The 22,183-nt window shown below is 45.5% G+C and overlaps 1 protein-coding gene across 1 annotated transcript in view; it reads right to left on the bottom strand.

The window, feature by feature from the left end:
* Positions 1-21,965, bottom strand: part of OXTR (oxytocin receptor) — a 34,448-nt gene extending 12,483 nt beyond the window's left edge. The window contains exon 1 of the mRNA XM_068907232.1: positions 15,339-21,965. The gene's annotated coding sequence lies outside the window, so the exon portion shown is untranslated. The remainder of the gene's footprint in view (positions 1-15,338) is intronic.
* Between the last annotated feature and the right edge of the window lie 218 nt (positions 21,966-22,183).

Below are 22,183 nucleotides of genomic sequence, written 5' to 3'. Positions count from 1 at the left end.
CGCAGACCAGGTCTTCGGCTGCTAGAGCAAATGTTCGCTGCTACCGTAACCAGCTAACGCGCCGGCGGCGCTCACCCGCGCAGAGGGAAACGCGCTGTGCTGCATCTGAAGGGAGACCCCGGCCGAGAAACGCAGGGTGCCAAGGCAGACGGGGGCACGGCGGCGGCGTGGCTTACGCGGCGTGGCTGCGCAAATCAAGAACAACCCTTCCTGTACTAATGGTTTATACCTTTTTTTTTTTTTTCCTGGCAATTTGTTATTTGTTACCCGAACTATTTGTTAGCTGTACAAAATAAACAGTTTTAACAATAATTCCCGTACCAAATCACATCCCCTATTACTCAAAGCTACTGAATAGACAATGAAATCTGGAAAACATGGTCCGAATGAATAAATAATGAAATCTGAAAAACGTAGTCCAAAATACAGAAACAATCGAGAACAGAGGAAAAGGACAAAAGATGTTAAGAGCTGACGAATAGCAATGAGAAAAAGGCATTTGCAGTAATAAGTTTTATGAGGACTGCAAACTCAAGGTACAAAGTGTTATATCCTTCAGCATCATCTACTGGCACTTCAGTTATTAACGAAATGTTTCCATATACATAGGTGTGAATCATTCTTGTAACACCAAGTCCCTGATGCGCAAGCACTGGCCCCTTACTGCAGGCTTAAACCTGTGCATACAAATAACTACAGAAGCATGCTTTTACCTGTAAAAATGAGCTACGCTTACGTTTGAGCATAGCGTCCTACCTTGTTTCGGGAAAGACTGAAGCAGCAGCACAAAAATGAAATATATAAGTACACATATTTATTTTATTAATAGACATATGTACAGGTATGATATACATATATACGTAAATAGAACTAAATCAATTATATTGCCACATAATTTCTTCAATAAAATCTAAGCTGACTGATACGAGAGGCACTGCGGTCCTCAGGGTAGTTAAGTATATAAGCATGTAATTATAGATGTGTGTGTATATAAGTATGCATACGCCTAGATATGTCTACAGCGGTGTGTTTGTGTGTGTGTGTGTTTATATGTGGGGCCAAACAAACAGAAAAGCAAGCTTCTCCTCAGTAAATGAAGCCCAGTTACATTGGTATAAGCTTTTCTGCCTCACTAACTATTCCCCGTTTGCAGTAACGTGTTTACTTTCTCCTCCCTCAAGTTAGTAGTCTGTACTTGTCCTTACTGAATTTCAGCTGGGTGATTCTCAGCCGATTCACCAACCTGTTAGAACCATTCTGGATTCTGGTCCTGGAGCGCTTGCAACGACTCCTCCGCTCTGCCAGGTAACGAAAGAAGGAACATAATGCTGTGAAGAAAACGTGATTATTTAAAGCCAGTCATTCTCTGTTCAAAAGGAAGTAAACTTGTCCAACATGCAATAGCGATGATTTAGTTTAAATTCCTGCACAAGGGTGAGAGATTAAAAATCCAAAATACCTGTTCTTCTCTCAAAAAGGACCCCGTTGGGCAATTCAGTTTTATTAATAAAGTTTCTATTGTACGAAAGATGAAAATGCTTGTCAGGACAGAAGTTGAACATCTGTCTTTCCTCTGCTTCCCAGCTGCAGTGAACTCTGCAGGCCTCACCCTGCCGCTCCCCCTTCGCGGGCTGGCAGCAGCGCCAGGAGCTGCTCAGGGGGACCCTCGTGTCACCCGCTCCGGGCGGCCCCAAGACGCCAGCATCTGCGTGTGGCTGGGTGGCCCCAGTGCCCAGCAGACCACCGCGTGCCCCCCTGAAGGCACCTGCCGACCGCAGCCAACATCCCTGCCCTGCCCAGGGGGAGCTGCTTCGACTTTCGAGCATCCTTCCCACTCAGATCCCAGGTCTAAGGCCCAAACTGCCTTTTCTGATGGATTCTGGCTGGTTCCAGCTATTAGTTTTTCCTGTGCCTGCTGGATTAAGGGCCTCTTCAGACCTGTGCCTTGTCTCGCGGAGGCAGCGCTTCGGCACCGCAGCCTGCTTCCCACGCAGCTCTTTTCCCGATGAGATGAGTCGGGCGAGCTCTGCCAGACTTGCTGCCAGCTTCCCTTGCCAGCTCTGGAAACACTCTTACGGGTCCTCCCTCGCCAACACCTTTCAACAACTCTCTTTCAAAACTTTTCATAAAACGCAAGCACCTGAGCTGTAAGCAGACCTGAGCATTGCTTCTTCCGGTCTCCTATAAAACCGCTCTCCTTAGACCAAAGGATGGTTTAGTAATTGCTTCTGCCAAGAAACATGCAACGCTCAGGGAAATGGATTCAAAATATCAGCGACCCTACTGACTGCCTGGCCTGCCTCCAGGCACCGCGTGCCCGGCACCCTTGGCAGCTGCTGTCCCCAGCCCTTGATCCTGGTGACGCAGCCCTGCCCTGGGCCCACGCACTTGGCGTAGGATCACCACCGGTAGTTAACACGCAGGCCTGCTGCCCGAAGGAACAACTAGTCAGATACAAGCTTGGTTCAGCTTGGTTTTATGGAGAATAGGTGTGATCAGCATGCAAGTACCTGAAACATCTCTTCACATTTGCCACGTTGGTTCAAGTTGCATGTGAAATATTAAGTCAATGTTTGCACTTGTTTCTTGGCCTTCTTAACTTCCCCCCACCTTACCTTTTATTTTAATCTAGCTAGACGTCTAACAAGCTATGACATTCAGGCCATGCTGCTGATGCAATTGCCTTTTCCACTAGACAGAGAGCCAATGTCCCCCAGAGCTCCACATCCATCACAGCCAACTCTGCCCTCTTGCTCGTGGGACATCATAGTATGCCCCCTTCAATATCTAATCTTTTCCACCACAGGTGCTTCGAGAGGACTTGCTGAGTATGAGACAGCAATTCAGCACTTGCAGCCAATTTGAATGCCTCCTTTTTTCCTTCTTGAGTCACAGATCACCAGTCTGGTTCTTCAGCTTCAATTCTAATTCCTTTCATGCAAATCCTTGTGGCAATCATTTCCCATCTGCTTGTCCAAGGAATCTCTGCTTTCCCAAGTGTTACGTAACTGCACAACAGACGTATCCAGCTCATGTGCTTTCTCCTCAGCCAGTCCACTAGCGGTGCTCCAGGCACAGGAAAGCTGCTCTGGCCTTGGCAGCGAGGGAGATGTGGCAGATTCAAAGCAGAATTTGGCCAGAACCGTAGCGAACATCTGGTCCCAGACTGCTCTACCTGTCAACGCAAACCACGACGTTCCATAAATCTCAGGTACACTGAATTTCTTGTATACAGCTTTGAGGGAATAAAATAACATCTGTTTTATATATGTAGAAGAGCTTGCTGACTGCTTATCCTTGGCTGCACATTTTATGGCAGTGTATTATGAAACTACTCTCAAGGAAAACATGCACCTATTCTCTACAGCTCAGGCCGAGATAGGAAACCTGTCCCATATGCGCCAGCACAAGGCACACACACATCCCCATTCAGTGCAAGCTCTCCAGGTGTAACCGGATACATCTGCCAGAAGTGCGATGCAGTGCAAGTCGCTCTGCACCTGCCGCACACATCCATAGTTAGTGGCTCCACTGTAGTAAAAGACTTGGCAGCTCCAGAGAAAGCAAGCAAGACTGGAGGGTGAAAGTAAGACTTGGACACAGCCCAGAACTCCTAGAAATCATCACAGAATTAGGGGATATCTCTACTTAGTCTTTGCTCCACCCATGTACTAGTCAACCTGTTTGCCATGGATAAGCCAGCCAGCAGAGAACCATTTATTATAAAACTTTTTCTCACCCGAAACCTTGCATTAAGAAAGATGAAATTCACAGAGAGAGACACAGAATTCTCTTTGTCTTTCTCTCTAACACAGCATGTACTAAATAGACAGGTTTAAAGACATTTTTCAGTATCATTGCCTCAAACTTTCAAAAAGATATGGATTTTTCCACCCAACCATTCCATGCGTCACGCTCTGTACATTCATGCAACTTTACACTCCGGTTTCTCATCTTACACACTGGTTACATCAATAGTCCTCAATCTCTTCCCTCCATCATCACCTCACTACTGATTTGCCAGTAAGCACGGAACAGCATGGGTCCTTTTGGAGAATGGGCTATGCACTACAGACTACAGACAACAGAGCATGTCACACCGAGCTCTGACGTGACCCATAGCTGCCCTGTTGACTGCTCTTGCAGGTTAAAGGAAATGTCGCATGAAGACGTGCAAAGAAGAACAGAGAAAAGCAGAAATGCTTTGTTTAGCATTCCCAGTATACAACATTGTGACTTCCTCATGAAAAAAAATCTTCTGTTTTGACATTCTCTTTACTTAAAATATTAAAAATGCTTGGAACAAAAATGAAATACAATATTTAGATTTGAATAAAGTATATTCATTCAACCCAAAGCCAAAGAAAAGGAAATTAATTTTGCCATTTGTCAAAAATGTATATTAAAAAACTGGCTTTCATTCAACCTAAAATGAAAATGTTTTCATTTATCAGCATTGTTATAAACAGCAAAAAACCCCAACTGTCTACCAGCTCCACTGGGTACTGGAAAAGGTCATTAGCATTAACATGGCACGCTGGCACATTTTCTATCCTCTATTAGAGTTAATGCCATGAGTCTCATATCCATTAGCAATAGGAAGCAGCAAACTGAGTTCCTAACAGGCACACGCATATCAGCGGTTACAAAGCAGAGGGGTATCTTCAAGCACAGCCTAGAGCTGGTCCTGCCTTCTTCAGCAGAAGCTACTGAAAAAGATTAGGCTGCCTGCACAGCAGCACGGACACAGGGGGTCCGGCCGACCACGACAGCTGGAGCTCCAGCTGGCCCTGGACCCCCAGCGTTCCCCGTGGCACCTGCCTTACAAGGCAAGAAAACTGAAGAACAGGGAGAAAGAACAAAGCACGGAGAGACTGGCCCAAACTCGAACCCATTTTTCTACAGGCAGTGTAGGTACAACTGGGGTAAACCACACCACGTGACAATCCCAAAGCCACGTTTGAACACAGCTAGCCCAGACCCTGGAGACAAAACCCTCATCCACGTACACCAGGAGGACAACTTTCTAAGGACTACACAGCTATTCCTGAAACTCTGTTGGATGCCTGAAAAACAGATCACATACACAGTGCTTAGATTATGCAGTTTCCTCAATTTTGTTAACTTGTTCTTTTTTTTTTTTTAAACTATGTTTTTATTCCCGAGTCTCCTCCTTGTAATGGAGCATAACGTAAGATTACTTCGATTTGCTGTCTTCAGGCCTTGACATTACCAAGATAGCTGAAATTTCTCTTTCTGAATCTTTGCCTTTATTATCCATCCTCTTCACAAACCGTCTACCAGCCCAAGCTGGTGTTTGTGGGAAATACTCTTCTCGGAAACAATCTGTCCTGTGCCTGTGAAACCACTGAAGTGCTGAGCTGCTTTTTAACAGTATTTTGGGTGAATTCTTTTCAGCTTAATCATTTGTGTTTTACAGACATAAGAAAATTAATCATTTGGTTGAAATAGATTTGGGAACAGATGAGTGTGGATCTGTAACGAATTTATCCCTGCTTCACAAGGCTTTATGTACTGAAATTTTCCTATAAAAATATCCGTACCTGCAGGCATCTCTGTGTGTTTCATTCAATTAACTGCACTGAATATGGCAAAATGGAAAGTTCCCACTGAACAACCTACCAGCACGGATTACTTTTTACCCAGACTGTTTTAAAATCAAAGTGTAAACAGCAGCTTTATAAAGAGAGGGAGAGACTACAAAAAATCCTAATCTCACTTTTAACATTTCTGCTGATCCAATGTTTCTACTTAAAAAAATGTGTTGACACAGGGTAATATTTATGCAATAGATTGTGAAGCCCCAAATCTGTGGCTGACGTGATTCTTGTCAATGATTTCAACAGAGCTGCAACAGCTTATCCTGAGAAAGGGGTTCAATTGCCATGTTCCTTGAAATAAATCAAGCTATATGGCCATAATTTTCTCAGTCTGTGCTATGGGGGTAATAGAGTACAAGACCACAGCAATTCTTCTAAAAAGATCTTAAGTAGAGGGCTTTGCATGTGTACTGCAATTTTCACTTATGTAGAATAAGTCCAAATGAAATAAAATCTTTTTAAAATACTGATTATTTGTCATGCATCTAAACATATTCAGCTTGGTCTTAAATCAGTGTCAGTGGTGAGGTTGTCCTCAGATGAATCTGGCCCATTACTCATAAAAGGAACTAGCAGACAATAATCTCTTAACAGACATGAACCAACATTAAATAAGCAAAGGTAGGAATGAATGAACAAATCAGAAAACCAAGCTGTGATTTGTCATCCATTATCAAGGTAAAGGGAAACTAATCAGCTCATTCGCTAATTAACGTCACTAGGTGCAAACAGGAGCACACTATGCTGCATGGTCTCCTGCCAAAGGCTTTCTAGAGCACAGATGATGAAGCACGGTCAGTCATCCACGAAGCAAAGGAAAATGGGAGCTTCAATAGCAATATGAAAACCTGAGGAAGAGCCATGTGTCAGAGTCTTCCAAGGTTTTTGATTGAAACTTTTGATTTCTTTTCACTGACACATGCACCAATCTGTAATTACCCTTCTCTGCATGGATTTCACAAGCATACCTAAGAAATCTTAACAAAGAAAGCCCTGTAGCAGCTTACTGGGATAGCAAGGTCTTTAAAATCCAGCCTAAGCCTCAGTTTGATGTTCCTAAACTTTAAATGATGTTTTACAGTGGTCAGGGAGCGATCCGAGAAGATGCAACTGTTCAACAGCTCTTCTTTGTACCTATTGTCAGGCATCTCCACCGAAAGACCCAGCCTCCCCTGCGTGGACATACCACGTTCCTGCTCTTGCTCAGGACGGGAACAGGCATCGCCACCTCGCCGTTTGAGTTACCATGTTTGCCTGGTACAGACCTAGGAGTTAAGAATATATTGCCAGTCAGCAGTAAAAGCTGCTCACAAAATTCAGTTGGGACAACAAAGCCAGCGCAAAGAGAGCGTCCCCAAGAGAGCAACTGCTTTTCTGGGAAATGAGCAAAGTATGTTCTCTTGCGCTGTATTAACCCAAGCAGGCACTGCGTTTGGGCTGGAAGCTGCAATCAGAGCCGCACGACCTTCCATCTTTAACAAGAGAGACGGTTCAGATGTCAGCTCAAAAAGGGTACCTTCTAACCGCATGCAGATACAAGTCGCCTTCTGAGCTCACAATACGACCAGAACATTTTCAGATCCATCCTGACAAGGAAACGAGAGGGGAGCATCACATCAAATTGACTTTCTGGATAACAGATTCCTGCCATAATCCCAGCACGGCTCCGAACACCTTTAGGAAACTAACAACCTCTAGCGCAGTGCATTCCAACTCCATCTTCCACCTGAGGACCCTGACGTGCCCATATCTGCTCATACCTAGCCACACCTATTGGCACGATAATCTATTATAGAGAGGCTGGGTCCCACACATTTATTACCACTGACTGTCTCAAAGCACTCCTCCCTCCATTGCCGAAGAGAGACGTGCACACAACCCATCTGCCCCAAAGCCGATGCAAAATCACTTACTGCTGCTTAGCACCAGGCTGCTTTTGCTGAACAGGAGGTTTCCCAGCTGCGCCACCCCCATGGCAGCACTTACAGAGGGTCCACGAGAGAAACCTGCAGAAAATACAGCCAAGTTGGGCGAGAGCTGGGGGCGAGGGGGTCGCCTGGGATGAGAGAGACTGGATTCACACTCGCTCCTGCCCCTTTGAACAGGGCCGTGAACTCAAATCCAGTTCTCTGGTGACCGTCTACCCTAAAGGAGGTCCCTGAACCTTAACTTTCACACCCACCTGGAAATATTTGTTTCTCTTTATCTCCAGGTCAGTAAACTGCTGTTTATAAAAACTTTAGGCCTCAGGCACAAAGATGGAATTCTCACCCTGAAAAAGATTTTTGTTGTTGTTATTTTCAATGGAAAAAGACTTACTAACAAGGATGTTTAATTGAAACTTCATCAAGTCACCTAATACGTGTAAAATTAAATAGCTAATATGTACAACCGAAGGGGAGTAGCCCAGAACGAGGTGCAGGACATGAACCAGGGACAGAAAGACAATGTGTGTTTAAATCCCAAATGCAGACACCCAAAACTCCTGCTCAGCAAGTGCCTTTTTCTCCATTTACATTGCTTTGGGAACCAAAGTTTAAGTTTTTTTTTTTTGACCAAAACATTTCCTACATATACAACTTCACCTTTTGTATTGCTTTACCTTCTAAGTTTGAGCCCAAATACTCCAAAGCAAGTGAAGCCAAAGTAAGTAATTAGATGCCAGTTTTAAAAGGTTAGAATAAATCTGATTAGAAACCTTCCTGAATTTCAGGGCAGAATGCATAATTAGGATTAATGTTACGCCTTGAAGAAGAAATAGCTGCAGATGCAGCTCTGGGATGGCCCCAGGTCAGACAGCTATGCCTTCAGCCCTGCTCGGACGAGCAGGGAGAGGCTGGGCTGCCGGCAGCCGCGGCTCGCGTTCAGCAGGTGAAGACGAGTTTCGTCTGTCAGAGACATGCTGAATTTGGAGCGCTCTACGGGAACGTTCCCTTCTGCTGCCAACAGCAAAAATTTCCCTTCTGGCTTAATGCGCTTCCTACACATGGTATTTCTCTAAGCATAAAGCATCTTTGATACGACTGATGCGCTGCCTACCTTCCAAAAGGACGCAGCCGTGAAATTCAGAGCAAGAACAGAGCAGGCACCTGCGCGCATTACCAGGGCAAAGCCCACCGCTGGCTGCAGTCCCGCGCTTCACGGCGACGGGAAGGGTTTCCCCCCTTGAGTAAGCACCTATTACTGATTGCAGGACTTAGTGCATGACACTAAGAAAACAAAGTATCAATCAGTATTAACTACCACCCTCTGGATGATGTCAGCTCACTGAAGCGTGTCTGCAGGAACAGGAAGCCTAACAGATCAGGGAGAGTCAGGGAGATTTGCCTTCAGGATTCACAGACATAAGTGTTAGGGCTTCAACTTACAGGGAAATTACTGTGAAATAAGAAGAGGTGTGCGTTTTAGGTGCAATAATTTATCCAAATGATTTAATTATTAGCCTTTTAATGTAATCTTGTCTCTTTCGGGTATTTCAGTTGAGTCCGAGAGGAGAGAAAGGAGACAAATACACCTAGACACACCATTTGCCTTTTTGCAATTCTTCTTTCTCTTCAGTATGTACAGCTAGCTCACTTTCCTGGGAAGTAAACTGCTTTTCCATCATTTGCAGATTTACTTTTTTCCAGAAAAAAATGAATGCTTTGGATTTTTAGCCTTGTGTCTGATTATAAAAAACTAAAGAACCATTTAATCCAGGCCTTGACCACAAGCCAGTCAAGGAAAACACAAAAAACTTGCATTAACAAAAGCATTTCACACAGCGGAAAGGGAGACTCTGAGCTGCCGCGGGATGGAAACGGGGTGGTGGCGCGCGGTCCCCGCTCGGCAGCACTAACCTCACGCAAACACAACGGGCACGCAGGCAGGAACGCCCGGCGTTCGTCCGCGCGGATGTTGGGCTTCTGACCGGGAAGCACTTGCTTCCTGGAGCCGTCACAGCCGCAAACACGCAGAAAGCGCGCGGGCAAGCACGTCTCACCGCGGCCTCCTCCAGGCCGGCTGCGGGCAGCAGAGAGCGGAGCCGGCCCGGCTCCCTCCGCTCCACCTTCCCCTCCAGCCCCGACCCCAGAAAGGCTCAGATGGATCAGTCTGCAAAATTTCAAAGTGACTAACACATGCAGCCACCGCATCACCAGCCTACTGCCAAATAACGCACAGAGCGGAGGGTAGGAGGCTGCCGTGGATAAGAGCAGCATAAATCCAACACTTTACCCGGTTGGGAAGAGCCTGTCGGAGCAGAGACTGGGACACCAGGAGACAAGACTGCAAGAGCACTTTCACCCAGCGAGCCCGAGAAGTTTTTAAACAGAAAAAGGAAAGGAAACATAATTTAGAAGCAGCAGCAGCAGCATTTTCCAAAACCTAACGAGTTCAACAAAATGTTTAGGAAATATATATATGCTGCCTCAGGGAACTGTTGTGAAACGCAGCCAGAGCAAGGGATGTTGCACTTCAGAAACTCAGGAAACAGGCTAAAATGCTTTATAAGCAAGAAAATAAAATAACACCTGAAAGCCATACAACACTTTTATTCTTACATGCCAATTTGCTTTACAGAGGCAAAGGGCTTGCTTCCAAAGGAAGAAACTTCAACACCGAAATGGGAAGCAACTTCAGAATAAGCAGAATTAAAGAGAAGCGTATACTTCCCAACTCACTGGCCAAGTCTTTGCACTGACCCATGTTGCAGCCTAGACAAGGATGCGTGTGTCTTTTGGCTCACCCTTCCCTCTGCCAAGTTTTTCTTAAGAACTTCTCTACAGGGAATTGAGAGTAACCCCCCGGTTGGCAGAACTTCGCCTGAGCCGCATGCACTAGGACTGCAAGCAGAGCGCTGCTCTCCAGCATTGCAAGCCTGGGGTTTCACCAGCCTCCGATGGCCTTGTCACCGTCTTGGCAGCAGCCCCTGCTGTTGCTGCCCCCAGGAAGGTCTCAATGAAGCAAATGCTCTGCCCCTCCAAGAACAAGCCCTCAAGGCTTTCCAAAATGACCTTGCATTCTCTTCCCTCTCAGTACCAAGGCAATAACATGAGGAGCTGAGAGCTTTGAAAACATCCTCAATGACAGAGGGGTGTATGATCTTAAATTCCTTCTCAGTTACCTTGGGGTAAGGGACACACCTGTGGATAGTCTCTGTGGAGCCTACTGGTTCTCTTTCACCCATCCACGTGTCCTCTCCTTCCATGCACACCTGCTGCAGCAGCCAAGAGCCTGTCATGTCATTCACACAATTGTAAATCTAGCCTTTAAATGTGCTTAAGGCACCATCTGCTTCAGGTCACGTTCAAACTCATGAACCAAGGCATACTTCTGGCCACCTCCCAGCGCTCGCTTGCTCTGCCAGTGGCCAAGGCCCATGCATCATTAGCACCTCACACGGGGTGCTGCAGGAGGGACGGCCAGATGCAGAGGCCGAGCAAGGAACGGGGCCCCAGGCCAGTCCCCAGACTTGCCAATGAACGCGGCGACTGCTCTAGCACTTCTCCAGCATCCATCCACTTCTTGAGCTCCATCGCGGGTCTCTCAGGAATGATTTTTCCAGAGATAAAGCAGTGCCAACTGTCTTCTGCTCTCCTATCAGTCACACCTCAGCAGAATGCCTGCACAATAACCTCACTGCACCAAACCTTTAGATTTTGCCCTCTATTTCATGTGTTAGTATGTTAAATCTCTAAAAGCTAGACTCACTCAAATGAGTGAGAGCAGTAGTGGGTCTCGCCTCTTCTTTTACACTTCTAGAATATTTGTGGAGCATTATAAAGAGTAAGGAGGAAGTTTCATTGATCTGAACATGCAATTCCCTTACTGAAAGGGAAACATACCTCCAAGCTCATGCACCCAGGACGCACCTGGGTGCGTGGGAGCCGATCAAGGCTCCTTCCATTACAAGTTCTACTTATTGCAGCCCTCGGCAGTCCCAGATTTGCAGTTTGTTGCTGGATTTTAAAGCCAAGGTGAAAGGGTAACTCCTATGCGGTGAATAAACAAGAAACAGCATTGTCTTGCCTGCATCAGAAAGGTAACTGCCTAGCCTTTTGTCTGAAAAAGGCGTTACTTTTCCCTCAGATCATTTCAGCAACGTGCTCTGTGACACAGCACAACTGAAGGATTAGCAAACTATAGCAAGGGGAGTTGAACGTTTCTTAAGTAGCCTTTGCCAACCAAAACAGTGTATTATCTTCAGGGTTGCTAAGAAATAGCATGCCCCAGGTGCCAACGGCCACGGTCCACTGAGCTCAAGGACAATTTTAATAGCGACTTCAGTGAGCACATGCTCCAGCCTTCGGACATTCCAGCATTTCCTGGTGCAAATGCTGCTTTTATGCGTGTTAAAGCGGCTCTGTAGTGATTAGATGGTCATGTAGATCATCTCTTTTCTTCATCAGTTTAGGGCATTCTTCTAACTCTTGCACTTTCTTTATCTGGCAGGAAAGAATATTGTGCTGAAGGTGGAAAGAGGTAGCTAGTAGTGGAGACCTCCTATAACTTTTAAGGAAAACCTCCATCACTGGGGTTGCAGGATAGGAAGCACAGCCCCTGAGCAACTGAAAAGGGATATCAAATTTTTCCCTCGAGATAAAGCTGTCATTAAATAGCATTAGCAGTTGCTACAAATAAAATCCTAAAACATCAAAGCGATGACACAAATCCCTTCCTTACAGACATTTATCCTTTACCATGTCAATAACGTTTCAAACGTTAGTCTACCAGTGTCAGTGTAGATTAGGCCAAATCTTCGCAGACGAACTTGTAGCTGGATCCTGAACTGCCGTCTCACTGAGAGCAGCTGTAAATGAATTTGGGTACAGCTAGGGAGGAGGCCAAACGCAGCACGGTCTGTCTCCAAAGCCCAAGAGAACCTGCTCTCCAGCAGTGCCCATCACACAGGCAGATACCTTGTTTTGACACAGATTGTAATTCAGCCTCATGACAAACGTGTGTTGAAATTTGATTTATTGAAAGGCCCATATTAACACTGGTGAATAAATATACTTTTGCCACAGAAAATACTGCCTTTTTGTCTTAAAAAATGTGAATCACCAGAACATAAAATATTCCACCAGACATTAGAGTTGAAAAGGCAATGAAAAAAAATAACATTAGTTAAAGAAAACAAATGCTTTCTGGAAAAGTTTCCATTAACTGAAAAACCAATTTTGCCAGTGATAAAAGTTGAGATGGAAAATTTTCAAATCATTCAACCCTATGCTGATTTTTCAGAAAACGAAACCATTTTTCATCTTGTTCAGACTTGAAAGTAGCTACAAAACGCAGCTGCTATTCTATTATTTCTGACATAGAACATCAAAACAAAGACAGGAACAATTTGACAGTCAGTGTAGCTCTGTTTCAAAATAAGACCTTTTAGAAAAACAATTGTAACTTTAACACATCTATTCAATTGCAAGCATATGTTTCAGTCTGGAAAAAAGAGCGAGCTAGGGCAAAACAGAAGCAAATTCCTTGTTATTTCCTCCAAAACACTAACATTCCTGGAGGCCAAAAGCAATATTAGAATAATCCCATCACTCTTTTAAGCATGTAACGTACATCAGCTACAGCATTTGCATGTTCCCCAAGTCAGCTGGTGCTGGAACATTTTAACCCACTTTTCTGGGATGCCTGGCCCACTGATTTCCCACTAGAAGTTAGCAAAGGCATAGAAATGTTTTTTTGCAATAGCTACAGCTGTCTCACAATTTGTGGCGATTCCTCTTGTTTCCAATGACATTCTTGTCTGCAGAAAAACTATCTGATAGAAATTTCCTATCCTCCACAAAACAAAGCAAATTAATAACCCCTGCCCTCTGGGGTTGCAAAAAATGCCCGGATGCTGCATTTCACAAAGTGACATTTAGTGGGAACAAGCGGAAAGCTATGCGCCCCATCCAACGGGACTTCTATTATCAGTGTTCCGTTATTCCCAGGACAACGCTGTCTTTTCACGTGACTCCCAGCTACAGCTTTGAGGGAGGGGTACGTTTTTATTGTGCATGTGATTATTTTGTTTCAATTTTTGCCCTCATGCCATTGCCTGAAGCACCCTTCCGTGACTAAGTTAATTTCCTCATGAACGGATTTGCCTGCCTAAAGCAACCGTTCCCAAACTTCCCTGGTTGCATCCCCCAGCCTTGCCCTGCGTCCCCATGTGCTAGCACCAGTATAGGGTTACAAGAACTCCTGCCCTGCTTGCAGTTCCCCCGTAACTCCAGCGAGCCACAGCAACCCTGGCTCCTCGCTTGGGAACCACCTGTATGTGGGAAAAACATAACAGGAATGTTTGAAGTGGGTCTGATCAAGCGGGAAAGGACTGCAATAGGTACAACATGGGAAACTAGGAGGCAGCGAAGAGATAGTCCTGGGGAACGTTGCGTCCATCTGTGCTAACGAGGCCAGCACAAGGGGTTCCTAATGGGTAACTATCAAACATGACTAACTCCGGTAAAAATCAACACAATAAAAAGATGTCAGAGAGAAGGGAATGAGGTAGCCCATTTTATGATGAATCACTTGAAAAATATAATTGTGGCTTTTATCTCTTCCACCTTTTCTCAGCCTACGTGACTGAGGCACAGACGTGGCCCATGGAAAGCAAAGGCAATGCTCATGAAGCGCTATTCAGGCATGAGTAAGCATATCACAACTTCGCTAAACCTTCGCTGAACATGACCATTGTTAAGTGTTGTCTCTGCTTGTCTTTGTTGTGATTTTTGTCCCAAGCCCAGTTGCTCGCAAGTCCCTAATTGCTCCTCCAATTGCCTATTGACTGGGTCACGGCAGGCGGGAGCTCACCCGAGGCGGGCTCATTACCCAAGGGAGCTACAAAGGGACAGCTCGAGCAGCACACTGCGTTTTGTTCTGGGTTGTTGTTTTTTCCTTTACGTTATTCATTTCATGTGAATCCAGGGCTGGTGAAAGATGTCCAGATAATATCCCAGGAGGAGCTGTTTATCCCACCCAGGAGACAACCAGGACACCCTCAGTAAAAGCCATGCCACACAGCACTCACCATGCTCCTGAGTGGCTCCCGCAGGAACGCAGATGCCAGCTGGTCCCGCTGAGCCCACAGCGAGCTGCACGCCCCAGCGAGCCCTGGCTGGAGCCAGCAGCACCTGAGCTGGTGGAGGGGACAGTGCATGCACCTTGCTCAGGTAGAAGTTGGAACAGGATGCACCAGACCACCACACCCACCTGTTTTTCCTAGGCCTCTTTATTTTCACCAACATGGGCTCAGTGCAGCTGGGGGACAGAAAATGGCCCTTCCACATACTCTGCTGATGGCCACTACAGCTACTGGCATCATTGCAATCACCAGGAAAAGCAGCCTACATCAGCCACGCGAGCACGGCACCAGAGTCAGAGCCATGCCACGAGCTGTCTCGCCTCTGCTCTGCTTTGAGCAAACTCCAGCCCAGCTCACAGTGACAGAGGGGCTGCTAACGAGAATGGCACAGCACCTCTGCTGCCTATGGGCCTTTCCTGGTGTGGGACCAGGCCCAATCCAAGGCTCCTTCAATCTCTACTGAGGGTCCAGCCTCCTCCTTCACCTCCAAGGCTGCTTCACGTTTAGAAACATCAGACTCAGCTTTTCTGCAGGTACAAACAAAATCACTTGCCTTTAGCTCTCCCTCAAAACTCATTATAAAAGGGAGAAAAATCCCTGCCTCAGCAACCACGCCAGTGTTTACACTGATCTCCACTCCCGAGGCTCACCTGTGACGAAGAACAGCCAGTTGACAGCTCTGCTTCTGACATGTGGCTGGCCTTGTGCCATGCGCTGCTTATCTTCAGCAGGCACTGAAGGTCTTATGCAGTTCCTCACTATCTCTTTAAAGCCACAGGAGGAGGTGACGTATCAACCATCAGTCTGGGCTGTGCACAAGATGACCTCTGAAACTGGTGCAGATCCATTAAAAAAGCCACCTAGGACACTCAGCTGAATCACGGTTGCAATCCCTCGGCAAGCTGGAAGGATCCCAGGCTGGAAAGTTCCCACAGCTGCTTCTTAAGCTCAGAGATTTCCAAGTATGTTAGTGAAGATGCATAGAACAGATATATTAAACAAAAACAAAATCTCTATCTTCAGCAAAGATAACAATATTTTAAACATTAAATGGTGATTTCAATAACATATGATATAAAAAATGAATCTTAACCAGTTGTCAGCAAAAAGCTTGATTTATGTCCACCTTTAATATGTCATAACTATTAGGTGTAATCGAATACAGGTGGAATTGCTTCATTATCTTAAAGCTCCAGTTATTGTGGTAGCACAGGTCTTGAGCTTGTTTTCAATGAAAACATAATTATCTGTATCCAAGCTCGATCAAAGATGTCACAAAATTGATAGCCTGCTTCATCCTTGCATGCAAACGTCTTCCAAAGTCCAGCAGCCAGCAGCAACCTGGCTTGTTTGCCATTGCTTGGGGAAAACCCTCTGGAATATCATCGATCCTCTAATGCAAAAGGTTTAAGTGCTTACCAAACGATGCCTGGTGAAGCATCAGCAATGTCTGAGTTTGCATTAAAGGATCGCTAATATCATGCTAGCACCTGAAGCCTGCAAGTCCAGGTTTTACTAGACAGTGAGGAAAAATTCTCTGAGGAGAAAATATCCCTTTCCAGAACAGCTGCTAAGCTGTCACTGACAGACCGCAGCAGGGAACCTGCTCCATGGAAGAGCTTGCTCAGTGCTCACCATGTGAGGATCCAGGTAACTTCCTAGCAGCACTGGGTCTGCCCACATTCACAGAGCGAATGCCTCAGGAATTTTCCAGCTGGTGGGATGCTTTCTTAAAGCTTAGGCTCACTATTACATTTTTTAATTCACATGAGATGCAATAACTATCCAGACACATGATCTTACCCTGAAACAAATGCAACCGATTTGCATCATCTTGTTTTGCAGCCTTGTTTAGTTGCCTAATATTGGCACTGAATGAAGCACAAGCATAACTTGAGTGCGAGTTTCAGTTTCTCACTATCAAACACCCCAAAGCCCAGAAATGATCTACGTCGCTGCCCTGCTGAGAAATTCCCACACTGCATTTTTGGTATAGCTTCTCACAATTGCAATAGGAGGAACCAGGTCAAGAGGATACTTCCCAAGGCTGTTAAAATTTTCATTGTTTAGCTAGTTATAAATGCATGCATCGAGAAAGGCAGGGCTTGTTTGGGACAGGACAGGAACTGTGACCTTGGAAAAAAAAAACAAAAAAAACCCAACAATGAACATTTTCCTCACACGCTTTGCTGGGAATGTGGTTAGCAGACATGTGAAACATCAAGCTGATGCACCAAACCACAGTTATCAATAATGATCATCCCAAAATGAACAAAGCACTTTCAGTTCAGGATCTCATTTTATTTTAACAAGTATTTTAATGAGCCAAAGAAGTAGGCTGAGAACCCCTTCCCATGGTGAAAAGCAACTTCTCAGAGGTCCTGCAGGGAGATATGTCACAGAGTGTGATAGAAACCTGGGCACCAGATTTCCAGGCTGCTCTTTGAGCAGCTACAGAAACCTATCTTCTGAACAGATCTAACCCCAGTGCCTCTTGACTTAATACAGCTCTGGAAGGAGAGGGCAATAGGAAAGGCCTGCACGTCTTTGTCCTGATGCTTCCCCAAAGCGTGGCTTGAGAACTGGGCACCCAATAGCAGCTTCAATTTTCCATGCAGTATCTAATGGTTCCTATGCTTCACTTAGGTCTGAAACAAGACAAGATGTACTCTCTGGGATTTCTGCTTTGAGTCAAAATTACATCAGGAAGACAGACATTTATTTATGTTAATCTCCACTGAATCATTTTAAAACTCAAAGCAGTTCAGGGTCAGTTGGCTCCAAGGAAGGATTGAAAGCTCACATTAGAGCTGATTTCTAATGCTCCCTTCTTAACCCCACAACATTCAGACACCTGGATGTCACTGTCTAAGTCTCAGAGATAGGGATTTCTGCTGCTGAAGAAAATAGACTGACCAGTCCTTTTATTCAAATTCTTCTTTAGAAAAGGCTGCAGGTGTCAGCGTAAAACTAAATGTAGGGTACAGAGACTTTCTAACTTAATAGTGCAAGTTTAACCTTAGATACAATACTTACCTAAGCACTTCCTCTTAGTAGGGTAAATAGTCCGTTGCATTAGAAGCAAAGTAAAGACAAAGGGGGAATGCACAGCTGGTATTTGGCATGGAAAAGGCCTGATGACGTCGTGCCCCAAATTCGCCCCAAGGCAGGGCAGGATACAAACAAACTTGCAAGATTAGAGACAGAAACGCCAGCGACACACACCGCTGAAACTGCCAGCTCTGGCTTGCGCTGTGCTGCGGCGCTGGTAAGATCTCCTTTCACACGCTGGAATTCTGCGTTGCGAGGGCTTGGCCGGTGCGATGGAGGTAGCGCTCCTTTCGTGCTGGCGAGGATCCTTACATAGGTGGCACGCACAGACAGCCTCAGGACCAGCTTCCCTGTCTCTTTTTAGAAGAGAAGTCATTCAGGCTGAAAACACATTGGTTTGGAACCAGGGTATCAGGAGAAAATATAGCAACGAACCAAAAACTGGCTGAACTAATCCTGCCAAGGGGACACTGAAGCATTTGCCAACGTTGAGTTCACCCCGGGGCACTGGTTTAACCACCACATCGAGAGCCAGCTTGGCAGCACCAAGCTGGCAACGCTGCCTGCCTGATGGAGCATATTTACGCAGTTAAGATAGCCAGTTCCTGCCCTGAAAAATCTCTCATTTGTCCCCAAATCAGCAATCAAATTAAGAGGGATGTCAACTTATGACGGGAGAGCAGAGCAGCAGGCCTCCTGGTTTTCGAGAGAGCCGGGGAAGGGCGCAGAGAGGTGGAGCGCAGCGAAAGCAGCAGCGTGGGCAGCTCCCCGGGGAGCGTGGGGGAACGGCGCGTGCGCTGGCTCCCTGCTCCCAACGCGGTGCGCCAGGCCGCGTGGGAAGGCAGAGGGCAGCTGGGACAGCACCACGGCTGCCCTCACCATGCTTTTTCTATCCATCCAGCCTCCTACCCAATTCATTCCCAGCACTGTTCCTACCCCACTGTCCTCCCTGAGTATCCATAGGCAACCAATACATGACTAATAACTGCTCTGAGAAATAACATCCTTCTGGATAGCCTCAACCTTTTGTACAGTACAGGGAAATAAATGCGGAGGCAGAGCAGCTCTGGCATGGCAATCATGTCATCCTTGGGGGGCAATCCAGCAGCGTGCAGAGCAGCTCGCAGTTTGGCCTCAGCTTCCTTCATCTCCCAGAGTAGTCACCACTATTTGGAAAGACTGGGCCTTTCCTCCAGTCAGTTTCAAAAATTTCAATATTTGGGGGCTTAGCACCCTTAATCAGCACCAGCAGCTGTTACAGGACAGGTCAAATTGTCCTCAGCCACGTTTCGAAACTACAGGTTCTGCTGACAACTCAGGGCTGCATGAAGCAAGCGAGTTTCCTGCACTGTGGGAACGAAATAGGGAACCCACAGCTCCCCCCGAACCACAGCACTGATGCAGTCCATTTGGGGATGCTGCTTGGAAGTTATCATGACAGAGAAAACGCTGTGGAACTGCAGTGGTTTTGCTTAACCTGCATCAGCAGGCTTTTAAAAGAGAAACGGAAAAAGACTGATTTTATTCCAGACTGATATTTGAAAAATATTCTCAAATTTTGCTAGGTAAGGCTTAGAAGCTAAAGAGGTACGGGACGGGACATATGTGAACAAAACAGCCATAAGTTTTGCAGTAATTATTAGCCAATTCAATTTTCTTTTTGAGTAATTATCCTGAATGGTCAGATTAGTTGCATTTTCCATCATTTTACCGCTGAAGACAACGATCCAGATCCCTAGTTGGTAAAAATTAGAGTAACTCAATACCCCCTAGTGGATTTATTTGAATTTGTTCCACTTGGGGAAAAACAAAACAAAAACAAAACACTTTTCTTCACAGCGCTTTAGTCTCATTTTCATATACATCTTTACACCTGTCAGACACTGCCAATTTTATAGCAGCTCAGTGTTAACTTATTGGATATTATCATGCTGGGTGCTGTTTGCTCTTAAGAAGCACTCACAATGGGCTCAAAACAGGAGAGTGATGTTTATTTATGATCGCATTCCAAAGACGTTCAGTTACAGATTCATCTCCCCTAACTTCAGGAATTTAAATGAATTACTGAATTTAGGAGTTCAGCAAGACCAAAAATCTAATTTAGGCCTTTCACTAAGAGGTCTGAAGTTAGGCAGGATGAGCCTGGGTCCAAGAGCTTCTTCATCTTCAGAGTCTGAAATAAGACAGTCATTCAGGTCCTCATAAACAATAAAACCTAGCTCCATCATACATTAATAAAATTTAAAATCTTTGAAAAATCATTACGTGCTTCGCTTCTTGAACATCTAGACTTAGACTTCTCTAATTTTCTTCAGGACTGGACTACTCTTCTCTTTTGGGAAGAGCAAATGTTCTCTACCAGCAATTGCAACTTACTGTGACATCCATACAGAGCACTGCTGCAACCTCCTGGTCTCTGATGACTCAGTACAATCACCCATATCCTCTTTTGAGGCTTATTTACCATCTCTCCACCCTGGAATGAGACTGGGCCTGCACGAATGACAGTTGTAACAAACGTACTAAGTGACTGCCCTTTTCAGCTCTTTTACTAGCAGAGCCTCTATCTTTCACTTTGAAAAGAAGTATTTGAAAGTTTTGCAGAATTAAAAAGACTCCTTATTTTCTGAAATTTGATTTTGAATTTTGAAATGTGGTTTGAAATGCTGCCTTCAATGTCTCCAGGTAACTGTTCTGACCAAACTAAAAAGGAAACATGCAACGTTTCCCCGAAGGGAACCACTTAACTGACAGGAACAGCATAGAAGGTTAGATAATATCATTCAGAAACCGGCTAACAAAGCAAAGGATGAAATTTCTCTGTTGGTGATAACTCCAGAATGACCTACCAAGGTTTGTGATGGGCATGAGCTAGAGCCAGCTTTAAAAGCAGAGAAGCAAAGGTGGACAATTCTGTCAGTGGGACTGGGAAAGACTGATATAAAGATGGATAGCCTGACGTGAAGACTGGAGAAAGGTCTACAGAGTAACCAAATACATCTGAACCCTCAGAGATGAGCCTGAACCCTCATTTGCTGCTTGAGACCAGAACGAGAGCCCAGAGAGACCCAAAGCTGCTAGAGATGTCTGGCCATTCACGCTGCAAGGAGAGCGGCTGAAAGCTGGCACTGTCTGAGGAAAAAGGACAGTGGTGGAGGTGAATAGAGACTGATAGACCAACTATCAAGATGGAAAGGAGGCCTTGCTCTGCCTTTCCCCAATGGGACCTCTCTCCAGGCCTGCTTGTCAGAAGAGCGTAGCCAGGTAACTAAGCTGGACAGGAAAACACTACCTCTATGAAAAGTAAATTACCTTTTTCTGTGGTTCTCTATTTCTTACCTTTTTCAAAGGGTAATCTACCTATTTCTGGATGTCAAACAGCAAACTGCTGGCCATACGGCAACCCTGGGCACATAGGACCGGTCTGCATCCGTGCAGAGAACGCAGTGCCAAGAGTGGCCATGCATGGGCAGGTCAGTTGCTCCGACACAGCAGGTCCAAGGAGAGGAGCAGGCACAAGACCAACAGTGTCCACAGCAGCCAGCGTTGGCAGGCCAAGCCTAGTGCAGTGAAAACAATTAGAGCAAGTACAAGAATTTATAGCATGTCATTCTGTGTACATTTAAACCTGAGATACTAATTATATCCCTGTGTGCTACATATCTTTCCAAAAGCTCCTGCTGTTCTCTGCACTTTGTCTCTCTGTTTACACAAACTGCAAATACTTCAGCCTGTAATTTGCTGGTCAGAGCACCTTTTGGCAGAAACACATCCACCTCTAATTGAGAGGATTCAATGGTATTTCAAACGATTTAGAATCAGCTTTTGGGACAGGCCTGGTTTCGTTTGCATAAATCTTTAACACCTAACCATCTTTTCTGCCAGCAGCAGGGAAACAACCTTCAGCAAGGTAGTGCAAACTCTACAAATCCTCCCCTGACAGTAAGCCAAGGAACAGATTAAAGCTGATGAGGGCCTCAAACAGCTTTTTCTCTACCGGCCTCCCAAGCCTTCTCACAGCTGGCAGCTCCATTTGCTGCTTTGCTCTCCCTTTCCTGCCCCAAACACAAACTTAGAAAGGCTGTGGGTCTCCAGATCTCCCCACCCATCAACTCCATCTCTTCCTAATGAGCACCACTGGGTGCTCACTTGGGCAACTGAGCTATCAAATGCAAATAAAGGACAACCCACTGAAGAAACTACATGTGGGAGGAGGAAGGGCATGATTTTCTGCACAGACGCCACAGGGACCAGTGAAATCCTTGGAGAAGGGATTTACTGGCCGCTGCTTTTCAAAACTCTGACAAATCCTGTCAGGTACATTTTTAAGCTGTTCAGGAAAATGGAAATGTGAAAGACACTGTCCAGACCTGAGATAACCTTAACAGAAAAAAAGCAAAATGAACATTTGAAAGCGAGCGCCCCAGCTTAAACATACTGCTGC

Source organism: Struthio camelus, chromosome 14 (assembly GCF_040807025.1).
Source record: "Struthio camelus isolate bStrCam1 chromosome 14, bStrCam1.hap1, whole genome shotgun sequence".
NCBI lineage: Eukaryota > Metazoa > Chordata > Aves > Struthioniformes > Struthionidae > Struthio > Struthio camelus.
This window is presented reverse-complemented; position numbering and strand designations above follow the sequence as displayed.